This window comes from Sinohyriopsis cumingii, chromosome 11 (assembly GCF_028554795.1).
Source record: "Sinohyriopsis cumingii isolate HCF-2022 chromosome 11, ASM2855479v2, whole genome shotgun sequence".
NCBI classification, from domain to species: Eukaryota; Metazoa; Mollusca; class Bivalvia; order Unionida; family Unionidae; genus Sinohyriopsis; species Sinohyriopsis cumingii.
This window is the reverse complement of record NC_142971.1, coordinates 45,392,267-45,405,679: the sequence shown is the minus strand read 5'-3', so window position 1 is coordinate 45,405,679 and position 13,413 is coordinate 45,392,267.

Genomic DNA, 13,413 nt, shown 5'->3' with positions numbered 1-13,413 from the left:
TCTCTCAACTCCACAGGCAAAGCACGAATGTTCTCTAGCAAAGTATCCATGAATAGGTCATACTAAATCCTCTTTGGTCTGACACAAGAAATGTACTCTTTGCACAAACATGGTTTCACTTCAGTGTCAAATTTAAATCGTTGAGTCACTAATCTACACATTACAATTCGTTCAGAAGTTTCCTCTTTCACTAAGTTGACATTGTGTTCAAGATGTTGGTAATTCGTTAACTCTTCCTCTGGAATTCGATGCAGTACGTTTACAATGATGTAGGTAGAATCGTCCATACCAAACCAATCCTTTTTAAAACTAGAGGATCGTTGATCAATGTCTGTCCGATGGAACACTTTCAATTGAATCAATCCTTGTATAGCCTTCAGGTACCAGTGGTTCAAACACCGGTGACGTAACGGATGCAATTGTTCTTTACGTTTCACTTGTATTTTGACCAGCTCTCGGTAAATGCGTTCTCTCAACTCCACAGGCAAAGCACGAATGTTCTCTTGTAAAGTATCCATGAACAGATGATTATGGTAAGAAGTTACTTCAATGTCTCGGTCCCACTAAAGGTAAGTAATGACAATTCGGTGACCATCGAGCATGTTCTACGTAGGCCGAATCTTGCGGTTCCCAGTGGTGAAGTGTCACATCGCAACTGAAGCACCTGACTTTATCTCCTTCGCCCAAGTAGAAAAATCCGGCTCTGGCTAATTCTTCAGGGGTCGGTCCTCCCAGATACTTAGGCCATTTTCCTTTGAACGATTGAAGACGATTTTCAAAGTCGCAGTATTCCGACAAACGCACAGGAAACGAATATTCGTTTTTCACAGGTTCGTTTCGATGAGGGTTGAGTGACATGGGTAGGAGTTTGCTCAAGGCTGGATGACATCCGTAGGGGGGTAGACGTGAAGGTGAACATTCCCCTTTAAAACGAAACCCAGTAAAATGTCCAAGAGGACGAGCGGCATCACTTTCGCATCCCACAGGTTTGACACGCACAGCATCACTTTCCATGATAGGGGTAGGGGCACTAAAGTTCCCATGATGCTTTACGGCATCGCTCAGGTCACAACGTACAGCATCGTATCCATCGCAAGGCTCACAATCGCACTCGTCTGCAAACTCCGTTACGCAATTACAATGGTAACCACATGGACAATCGCAGTTTCCTTCTGGACATTTTCCGTCGCAATGCCTGGGTCTTATCCATCCAGTATTAGTTACACTAGAGAAAGATACAGCTTTTTTACAATCCCCAAACTGAAACGATGTCTCTTTCAAAGTATTCATCTTGTTAGCTCGGTCTTGGTAGTCACAATGAACTATCGATCTTGACCATAGCCCCCTTTTTATACTAGTCGCAATGCAGTCTCCAGTTTGTACATCTTTCCTTTTTTACGTTTTTTATGTCTTGTTTCGGAAGGTACCGTCTCTAAGGTACCGTCAACATTGTACCGTAGTGTGATGGGTGGAAAGGCCATAGAAAGGTAAGGGCAGTGCGGAGACCATCGAGTATGTTCCAGAATAGCTGAATCTTTATAGATACATAGATCCATTCGTAACTTCAGTCCGCAAGCGAAACACTGTACCTCGTATCCCAATCCTGACTCAGGTCCCAAGTAGACAAATCCTGTTCTAGCTAAAACATGCGAAGAAGGTAATCCTTCCCTATCCGTAGGCCATTTCTGAAACGTGTCCAATCGACGGGCACAATCACAATAGTCAGGTAAGAAGACTTGAAAATGGTAGGGTTTGAACTTGGAGTTCTCATCGGGTTTCTCACTCGATTCTTGCTGTGGCGAAGTCATCTTTCTGGTGGGTGGCTATCCTCTTACAACCAATGTTTTATACCAACGTGTCCATACGGTAAGGTGAAATGATTGGGAAGTCGAACTCGCTTCTGGTACACGATTTGATAAACTTTTTCCAAAGGTCGACTGACGATGTGGTGAGTGGGTAAACGTACAATCTTGTTCGGTTGGTAAGTGGTCACTTTAAAGTTTCCATCCTCTCCCGATTGCAAGGCTTCTTTCAATACCCCAAAGTTGACCACACGACTGGTACGATAATTCAGAGTCAGTCCTTTCACTTTGCACGTCGTGTGCACTTCTCCTTGTTTGTCCCGGTATTCGTAGCCGTAATTTTTGGGACCGCCACTGACGAAACTTAGAATCTTGTCGTCGGGATGCTCGTCTGTCCAGGCTCCTAAACGGTCTCCTTCGATGTCAGGGTGATGTTGAATCGGGTGATGGATGTAAATGCAACTGTCCGTGTCAAAGTACAGGACGCGTTCTTCTAACAGTTCTAAAGCTTCGTACAATTTTAAGCGAGCATGGGCTGTCACGTAAGCCGCAATGATGACATTTCCAAAGGGGTCGTCTTGTACAAAGTCCAGATCTTCTTCGTAATTGACCAAGATCAAATTCTCTCGAACGACGTCCACGTGTTTCATGTATTTGGTTTTGACGTGAATCATCTGGAAGTAACGGGAAGGTTCTGTCAAATATTCCGTCTTGGGTAAACACGGTCGTTGTGCCATTTTACCCCACAAGCAATTTAACATCACTTTGGCAAACGATCGCCTGCCTTCGTTTTTCTCGATGTGGTCTAAAGTGATGCCTTCTTGTTCGTAGTATTTCTCTTTGAATTGTATTTGGTCTTCGGGAGTGTGACACCAGGAAGGATAGCCGCTGGCTTCTTGCTTCAGTTTCAAAAAGGCATCCACGTAGTCTGCGAAAATGCCTTTCTGACTGGGATCACCCTTGTGGTATTGTTGTGTCTTGGGAAAGTGGCAAATTTCGTACACTTCTAACAGTTGGTATCCCATGTCCAGAGCTTTGAACAATTCTACGCTGACCCAGGTTCCCGTCAAGGCACGTTCTTCCTGGGTGTGATGGCAAGGTTGGTCTTGGTTGCACGTTTCGGCACAAGTACGGCACAAGGGAAACATCAGTTTGCCTTGACAATGGTGAGGTAAGACGGGATGGTATAGGTTCGTGGGAGGCAAAACTTTACACTTGATCAAGCCTTCGTATTGTCGAATGTTTTTCAGGTCGATGTGTTCCGTGAACAATTGCGGGTGCCCTACAGGAAAGCGACAATATTTGCACACGTAGGGATACAGCGAACACACGTCCAAGTATTTGATTTCTTCTCCTATCTCTTCGTCGGCTTGGTACAGCAAACAGGTGGCATTGGTCCTTCCTCCGTACAAACTATCCCTCGGGTTCAGCGGGTCCATGAACTGGTAACTTTCCACGAGGCGTTTAAACTCGGGATCGGTTTTCATACGGTGATCGTACTCGTGTTCCCACATTTCCACCACTTGGTATCCTTGCTGTTCTAACTTTAGGCGTCGCTGACAAGTGTCCTGGTACAAGTCTTCCATGGTTCGTTGCAAAAACTGATTTTTAGTGCCACGGTCAGGGTAACAAACAGGACATCCGTGAAATAAGCAACCGTTAAACTCGTACACGATCTTGGGGTTTTCTAAGTCCCAGCCATCGACCGAATACGTTCCGATGGTCTTTTCGCCCCCTCCGTTGCGGACATGCTGAATCCACTTGTCTTCCTTGTCGCACAAGTAATGTAACCAACGTAGGGCTTTGACCGAGTATTGACGTTTGACAAAGTGGGTCGTTTGAGGGCTGATGACAGCCACGGTGTTTTCAGGCATGAATCGTTGTCGATACACTAGGGAACACGCTTTGGCAATGGTGCAAGCTTCTTTCAAAGGATCCACCCCTCCGTGTTCCATGAACAGTTCTCGAAATTTTCCACAGCAACGCCGTAAAATGTCCACGTCGGAACGACAATACTTTAGCATTTCTTCCTGAAAGTCGAAAGGGTCCGAGGCGTGAGCCTGGTACCAAGCGTAGAAAGCTTCTCGTTGTTCGGTACGCATGTTGTCGGGGTCGTAATAGTGAGCCTCGGGCAAATGGGGTAGAACGGCGTGTTGATTGGCTTCCGTATTGAAAAAGTGTGGAAAGTACCCTTTAGCCATTTCTGTCATTCCAAACGTTTTAGGCATTCGACTCAAAGGCATGGCCAAGTAACTCATCGAATCTTTAAACTGCACTTGTCCCACTTGCATGAAAATGATTTTGGCTCCGTTCAAAGTCACTTTAGGACGCTCGGTGCCTTGTTCCGTATAGTACCTCAAAAGAAACTGTCCATCGTATCCGGAGAAATTGTGAGCCATCACCGTGGTATGACGATGACAATCTCCGTAACGTTCGATGTCCTCTTGGCTCCACGTCTTGTCGACGGGGTCTAAGACCCATTGGGCAAAATCGGCTAACGTGTTGGGTCCTCGAAAGATTTTTTCACGCCCTCCGGGAATCTTACTGCAGTGAGGGCAATGACTGAAGATAGGTTCTTGAATGCACTTCTCGCACGCTCGATGAGCCACGCAGAAATTAGGAATGTGAATGCCGGTCTCTTGCATGCATTCGAAATCGAAAAAGATGAAATTGCCTTTCTTCTTGTGACCATCCTCTTTCTCTGGTGGGGGTTGGTATTTTTGCACGTAACATTGGTGTTTCAAGTCCACGATGTGATGACAAATGTGACATTTCTTTTTTCCTGAACATACGTGTGCCTTGGCACTATTGGTACGTATGCCTTGTCCACACGTAGGGCACAATCTCAGGAGTTGACAAGCGCATTTCTTCTGTGAACCTTGCGTTTTCAGATGCTGTTGGTAACAGGTAGGGCTGACAAACGTACGCAGACAAGTGGAACAAGGCACTGGTTCTTCGCTCAGACAGGGTGAAGAGGCCAAACATCCTGAGCATTTCGATCCACAATGTTTGTGTTGCTCTCGATTGTTATAACCATGGTCACATTTCTCACAATAATAACAGTATCTCAGGAATCCAGTGATACTGGTAATGGTATCGAAATGGTCATCGTGATGATAAAGGTGAATGTATTTTCCGTCCTTAAAATCTTGGCCTCGAAACAACAGAGGTCCGCGCACTTCTTGAGGGTGCACTTTCAAGGTGTAGCGTGGAGCTAGGGCATCTTGCAATTTTTGCATCTCAGGAATGCCACAGGGTGTGTCTTTGGACAGGCCAGCTTGTTGTAACAGGAGTTCTGCTTCGTTTCGTTGTTTGGCTCGGTCGGAACGTTGAATAGTGTCCCAGGTTCTTTTCCATTCTACCGTGTCGTTCTTGTTGGCATAGGTTCGTCCCACCACGATGGCACGGGCTAAACACATCTGGTCATGAGGGTTGTTAATTCGGACGAGACTCTTTTTGGTGTTGCGAAGGTCGTCCACCAATAACATCTTTTTGCGTGCTGTCCCTTGAGGAGGAGAGACGTGGGTCATGTCCAGTGTGGCTTTACCATCGGTGATGTCAAACTGATCATTAGATTGTTGTACGTGTTGAATCTTGTCCATGACTTTGGAAGCAGTCAATTCTGCAGGGGTGCTAAACTCGATCCAAATAGGGGATTTCAAACCGTCGTGTTGTATGGAAAGTCTCAAGCGATCGTCTTCTTTGGGTTGACATTGTCGCTTGAGTGCAGTGAGCAAAGAATCCCACATCTCGGTGATAAACCCTTCTGTTTTCTCTAACGGCACTTCAGCCTTGAAATCTTTAAACTTCACCGTGTATTTGTAAGCCGTGGTTCTAAATTTTCTAGAGGAGCGCTTTTCCGTCTCTCGAATGGAATAGTACTTTTCAGGGTTGACAAAGGGTGATGAACTTGGTTTAGAGGGTTCGGATTCTGGTTCACTCATGTCCTCTTCAAAATCACTGGCATGAATTTGTGCCAAGATTTCAGCCCTGGTTCGAGGCGATAGATCACGTTTCTGCCTCTTACTTTCTTCTTCTTCTTTCTTCTCGAATGAATGGGATCGTTTCATCTTGAAAGCAAAAAGTCAAATGACTCAAGTTCAAACACCATAAACTACTTTATAGTCATAGCAGACCAGCGTATATAAAAGGGTGTGTGTCTTGTCCTTTCACTATTCATTTCACTCTCAAGCCGAGCACAACGATGGAAGAGACTAACCAGATGGAACGTTTCGTCAGAGCTTTGCGAGGGGTCATTAGAAAATTCTCTTCAGACCAGCCGACGGACTACTCTCCTTCCTTTCGAGATAAAAGTCAAGATACTTGCTATATCTGTCAGAAGAAAGGGCATTGGTCTTCAGAGTGTCCAGACCGTCAAAAAACAGGAGCTAAAAAAGACAAAAGTAAAGATACCTGTTATTATTGTAAAGAAAAAGGACATTGGTCTCCAGATTGCCCAAAAAAGAAACAAGAGGAGTCAGAAGAAAAGAAGGATTCTTCAGAAGAAGAGAGGGATTCTTCAGAAGAAGAGAGGGATTCTTCAGAGAAAGAAAGCAGACAGGTGAAGAAAAAGAAACAGGAGAAGAAAAGAAGAAGGGAAGAAAGTGAGGAGGAAGAAGAGGAAAAGAGTGTGACAGTGAAGAAATTCAAAAAACAGAGAGACTAAACAAGGAGAAAGAAGAAGTCAATGAACTTTAAATTAAAGTGTTGTGTTGTGAATTGGATTGTAAAAAATGGATAAAAGAATAAATGAATGATATAAGGTAAGAGTCTTTGAGTTTTGATTTTAAAATAAGAAGCTACACTCACGCACTCATACAAAGACACGTACTATAGGGTAAAATGGGTGGGTTATTTTTTTTTTTTGAGTTATTGGCAAATTGAAATTGTATTTCTTTTCGAGATATGTGGGTGGCCCTGAAAAGGGCCTTTTTTCTTTACGATGTAGGGGCAAGTTTAAGCAATCAACTTTAACTGCCTTATGCCTTTGCCACGGCCAAGGCCTACTTCTGGACTGCGTAATGTTGATGATGATGATAATGATTGGGTTGAAATCACTAAGGGTGGTACGGTAGGCTTAGTCACAGGGTTGACGTGTTTAGCTCGGGAAGGTCGTATTCTCTTCGGTCGTGATAAAGAAGTCTGATACATTTGTTTCAGACTTCTTAACTCCGCTAAAATGTCCAACAGTACCGTGACCGTTTGATTTTCACCCTCTTGTTTCTTTGCTGCTACTTCTTCTTGCTGTTGTTTTTTTCTTACCTCTTCTTCTTGTTGCTGTTGCTGTAGGAGAAAAGCCTGTTCCGCTTCCTTTTGTCGTTGTATAAATTTCTCCAATTCTTCTTTCTGTCTCTGTCTAAAATTCTCCACTTGCGGTAATGAAGAAGGTAACGAAGGTTCAGGAACAAATTCTTGCGAGGAGAGAAAATCCACAAAATCCCAATTCACCTCTTCTGAAAGTAAGTCCGAGTTCCCTTGGGCAGTCTCCCCTGTTGGTGCACCCCAATGGATCGTTTTCTGAGTTTCCGTCATGTTGAATCACTGTCGCATAGACTGAATGCACACAAGCGCTAGCGAATCTATATTGACTACGTGACGTCACAGACTGCTCTCTTCGGATTGGATGCGAGCTGACTGAATTCTGTAACGCGTGTTTGGATTGGTGAATGAACTCAATCCGTTTCAATCCTTTCTGTACCTATAAATAAGCACCGTTCAATGCATTGATTCACCTGTTCTCGTCGCTTCAAGATGTGGACTACAGTTGAGTCATCCACCCTTGTGTCTTCCATGATGTTTCGGACAGACTTGCTCATGTATGTCCGATCCAAGTGGACCGTTGTCCACAGGACAAACACCAGCCTGTGGATACGTAGGATCTACGTCGAAAGACAAGGATGCCTGAAAAGAGTGCTGATGTACGGACCAACAGTAAGACGCAGCCTAAGGACAAGAAGAAGACCAATGCGGTGCCATTTATGTTAATGAATACATTAACATAAAACCCAAAGGCCCTTTTCAGGGCCAGCCATATTTCTCGAAAAGAGACAGTCTTTGAATTGCCTACCCCTTTTTTTAAAAAAAATTTTTAAATTTTTAAAAAAAAAATCCCATGTTAAATTCCCCTTGTCCGTAAAGTGACCCACGATTTATTGCCATGTTCAATTCCCCTCGTCCGTAAAGTGACCCACGATTTATTGCCATGTTAAATTCCCTTGTCCGTAAAGTGACCCACGATTTTTCTCCATGTTAAATTTCCCTTGTCCGTAAAGTGACCCAGGGGTGTTTTTAATGCTAATTCCCATTGTCCGTAAAGCGCCCCCATTCACTACTCCAGTTAAACGAAATACTTAGCAAACGAAGATTTAAGTGATTGTGAATTATGAACAACTGAGTAAGGTACTTGTTTTATAAGATATAGTGTTAGAACTGGCTTTTTAATGATACTGCTGAGCCAAAGAAGTACCTGAATACATGTATTTATCCCGTTTTGCATCTTCCTAAGAGTACACAACTACCTTTTCATCGACAAATGGGGGTCAAAATGCTACTCGATTTTGTAAAGTCACATGATTGGTTTGAGCAAACGGGCGGTTACGCACCGATGATGGTATGGTCGAATATAACGTTTGCTTCAATAGTGTACTGGATTATTTCCTTTCAGTGTATACATATTTCATTACACAAAAAGAGAGTTTGTGTAACGTCCTTCTGTCTATTTTCTGATCATGCACGACTGCTTATAAGTATTAAATAGGGAAACATCAGGAGACGATACACATACGTATTGAAAGTCATTGATAGCAAGAGCAATAAATTTAAAACACTATGGGCTGACAATAACGCTTGTATGATAGATTGGCGTGAAGCCTAACTTCATTGTCGGCAGTGCAGAAACCCGTATGCGGTAAATGCTAATGTTAAAGTTTCTTCAAATATTTTTAATTTAAAAAAAACAAAACAACATTTTCTTGAAATGTGCAGTTCCATTGTTTGAAAAAAGATGTATGTTCGCAGGATAATGAAAACAAACGGAAAGTGATGTTTTGTTTGATGAACGTTGTCAGAAAACATGAATTAAGCCGAGAGTCCATCGCAACGAGTATCATCAGAGTAAAGCTTAAAAAAATAAATATGTTAAGGCTAGATTACGTTATAATAAAGCTAAGAAATTTGCAAAGATAAAGAATGCTGTTAAAGAGGGTATAAAAGAATAAAAATGGCTAAATCAAACACCAGAGGCTTTGGGAGAGAAAGTGATAATTACTTCAAAAAGTAATAGTTTATCATCTAGTGAATGACTCTTTAAAACATGTTAAAAACCGTTCATGGCTCTCAAGAATTAATAATCTAACATTCTCAAGACGAGGGTTCAGTCTCGGTAGATAATAAAATGATCAATGGAGACCTAGTTTCAGATGTTTAAAACTATGAAAGAAAAGGATGTGGCATCATTGAAAAGAAATAAAACAACATATGTCGATAACGTACTGTCCGAAATGAGTGTTATCTGTTGATGTTATTATTAATTTTCTTGTGGAGCTTCTTATTGTGAATTTCCGAAGTGGTGGTAAAAAACAAACATCGAATTTATGGAATAAATCTGTTGTAGTATCTATTGATAAGAAAGATAATTATGAAGCTTATAACTATAGGGCTACTATGTTATTAATATATTTGCAAAACGTTGTTCGAATACATTGAATGAAATATTATTTAGATGGGCTGACAAGTATAAAATAATGCTCGAAAGCAGTATGGTTGGTAAATGGAGATAGTTGGCTTTTCTAGAACTTATACTGAATTGACAAGCGACTGATAACGGTGACTTTTCAACGGGAAAACTTGAGCATTTCATGTACCATATCTTAGATGGTATTTGCTTTTCCTATTTATGGAGCAATCAATTTGATGTTTTGATTCCAGTCAGTGAAATATGGGATTGAGCTTCTAATCAGTAAACGCAAAATTGGAAATCCTCCGTGCGGTCATCAAACGACTTAAAACTGTATTCCATGTATTAAAAAAAATACTACTTGCCATATGAAGGGAGCTTCTGTGTGATAAATGAAATTCGTTTTACAATTACGATCTGTTTAGAATAGCATCGCATAATTTGATAATTTGAAGACAGAAACGGTTCATTACGAAGGAGTATCAAGGAATTAGCTACTGTGTAGTTGGCGTAATTTTAAGAACTGTTGAAAATAGATATAGTATTTTTCTTGATCGTCCATTTGTTTAGGGAATCAGGAAGGAAATATGTACCACTTTAACATTTGGCGAGTTGTCGTACACCCTATACATAGTACAGATTGCATCTCAGTGTTAGCTAATTTGGAAATAAAATAACGGGCTAATTCAGACCATATGTCAGGTTGATTTGGATCATATACAGCAAGTATACAGTACAGAAAAATAATGGAATAAATATACTAGTTTTATTTTAATAGTTATATATATTTTGACAAGAATAGCAAAAGAATTTTCATGGTTGATTTTCAGCTCATAAATCTTCATAAAATTCTTATGTGAACATCTGTATCTTCCACGTTGTCAGTTCCAACTGTTGTTGGTAAATGTCTAGTCGAAATCACAACAAAACATATATGATCTATCATATTAAAATTTTTCTTGTTAAAAACAAAAAACAAAACACCCCAACATTTCAATGGCTAAAATTAGGAAAACAGAGTTATTTTTAAAATTGTTATCTATGAAAAACACACTGAACTTGTCCTTAATCGGGTCGGTATGGTCGACTTTTAACACAATCAAACAGTACTGTATATAATTTAACACACATGTTTGATTTATTTCTCATGCAGATCGCTATCTCTTGGAATAATTTGCACACAGTTAAATGATACATTACGAATTCAGAGAATCAAAATGAAGAATAGTTAAATATATTTCATCTTTCAGCAATTGTGGTGCTCTTATGAACAAGCCATGCATCTATCCATGCAATATCCATTTCTTGATCTATCTTTACATCCATATCTCTTGGTATTGATCCTTCACCATTTGCTCAACCCATCAATTAATAAAAAGATCTTTGCATCATCGTACCATCCATTTCTTTGTGTATCTTTCAGTCTATTAACTGAACTTGCAACATGCAATTAAATTTTAGAAAAGCTGTATAATAATGGAAACAATAAAGTTATGAATAGAACAAAGTACACTAACATACTGATAAAGGGATAGAATAAGTCCTGGATACAATAAAGCATTTATCTTGGTTCTGACATATTGATAAAGGGATACAATGAGTCCTGGATAAAAGAAAGTAATTATTTTGATTCTGAGTGTGAGTTACAACTTTAGTTTTAATGTACTGTAGAAGATGGGGACAGTGTGACATGTTACTGCTGTGGTGGAAAACTGTCTCAGTTGGGACCTGGAGATAGCGCCTGGACAGAGCATGAAAAGTTTTACCCGTCATTTGCACATGTTCTTTTACACAAGATGGGGGCTTAACTCTTGAAGGTGAACCTGCATATCATGTGGTTTGTATGAGACACAGTACATACAGAATATATATATAGTACAAGATAACAAAATAATTATTTAATTTTCATGTCTATTTAGGTACATATATTTGCTCTGATATGCAATAAAGATCATCACGTTTGAATTTCCTCTCAATTATTTTCCTTAATACAATACGTCAGTTGTCCTGCTTTGTCATATTGACAATGGTTATCCTTACTTAACAGCAGAACTTGTATAATACACTACATGTACTACTACTATTAATATGGAAATAACAACACAAACACAATACATGTACTCAGTGTTTCCCTTTCCCTCGTTCGTACTTCAGCGACCCCCACATTTTTAATACAATTACAATAACTTAATGAAATAGATGCTATTATGGTGCACTCTCTCTCTCTCTCTCTCTCTCTCTCTCTCTCTGATCAGAGATAATTCACTAAACTACTTTTATCATGCGTCACTACATTCATATTTTAAAAATTCTTTAAAGTTTTTTAAAAAAATCTTTAATGTGGCAAATAATGTAGCTGAATAATAAAACCTAAGGGTGCCATATTTTTATTTTTAAAATTCTTAGACCAAATTATTAACTTCAGTTGGTTTGATAATGGTAAGAATTACAATAAATAAAAGTTAAATCTCCTGTAACATAATGTCCAGGGCCGGCGCTACCATATAGGCAAACTAGGCAGCTGCCTAGGGCGCTGATTCCGGGGGGAGGGGGGGGGGCGCATTTTTAATTTTTTAAAAATTGTTTATAAATTTGGAAATTAATATTTTTTTGTGGGGGGGGGGGGGCGCCAGAATCTAACCTTGCCTAGGGCTCCAGATAGTCTGGCAGGGTCTGGCGCAGGCCCTGATAATGTCTTTTGTCAGTTTTAAAGCTGTTGTTTTTAAAAAAATATATTCAAAGTTTGAGGTTTTGTACATTAACAATGCAAATTAAGTATTGGAAAACAATCTTGCACTAAATCTAATACTTCTGATCGCAAGTAAACATTTTGTTATCATGATATGATTTTCCACAATTTGATTATTTCGGCTTTTGCGACAAAATATGTTCCAAAATGAAGATTGTGATAAGAATAAGAAAACCATTAGGCATGCTTAATTTTTTTAATGCCATTTAGCCTATAAACTTTTTTTTTTCAAATGTGCTATTGATGTTGCTTTGAAAGATATCATTTTTGCCAGAGCTTATGTACAATATAAAGGAAGTGATGGATGTCTGTGAGGTGCGTCAAAATGGGTGACGTACAATATAATCATTACAACCAGGGGTCGTCTGATGAAAAGCTCAATAAGTAGTGTACGATAGAATATATCGTTGTCATTTCTGATCATTACTTTGCTATAATATCTAATGTTTCCAGAGTAATGAGAGATATCACTAAGAAGTAGACTTCTTAAACGGTGAAAGTAAATAATTAAGTGCGTCAAAACAAGGATTGAAGAAGATGGAGCAGCACCCTGTTGTAGCGTATGCGTTTTTCTTTTCGCAATGTGCTATAAATCACTTAGATCTTCGAGAAAGCACGTAGTTTTAGAGAATGGTTAAAATTGTCTTGCTAACGTACACCTTAGAAAAGGGACTGAAAAAGCTGCAATGTTTATTGACACCAAATGAATGCCGTAAAGCTTCGTGTAGAGCATTAATTAATTATGGTAAAGGAAAAATTTAGAAATTTAAAGTTCCATCTTTTGTCGTAATGCCATGCTAATCTCTAGTATACCATTCTGGCAACAGATGGCGACATGAGTTTGATAACAAAGACGATTCTGATAAAATTTACATGGTTGTAAGGCAAAATCTGCACGAAAATAGCAGTTGGAATGATGTAATTGTAATATAGCAAGTTTATAAACAAAATATACAAAACTTGTAATAACTGATATAGCATTTGCCATACGACAAACTACCGAATCAATTCAGTAGTTGGCCAATTGCAAGATACAAGGGGGTAGAACGAAAGTAGATCTAAGCACTTGCAAGCAGCCATCTTCAGCTTGCATCAATGAAGAATAGAAAATTCATGACTAGAATTATGGCTGTAGCACTTGCAAGCAGTCATTATAAAAAATGCGGAAGGAAAGTAGCACTTGCAAA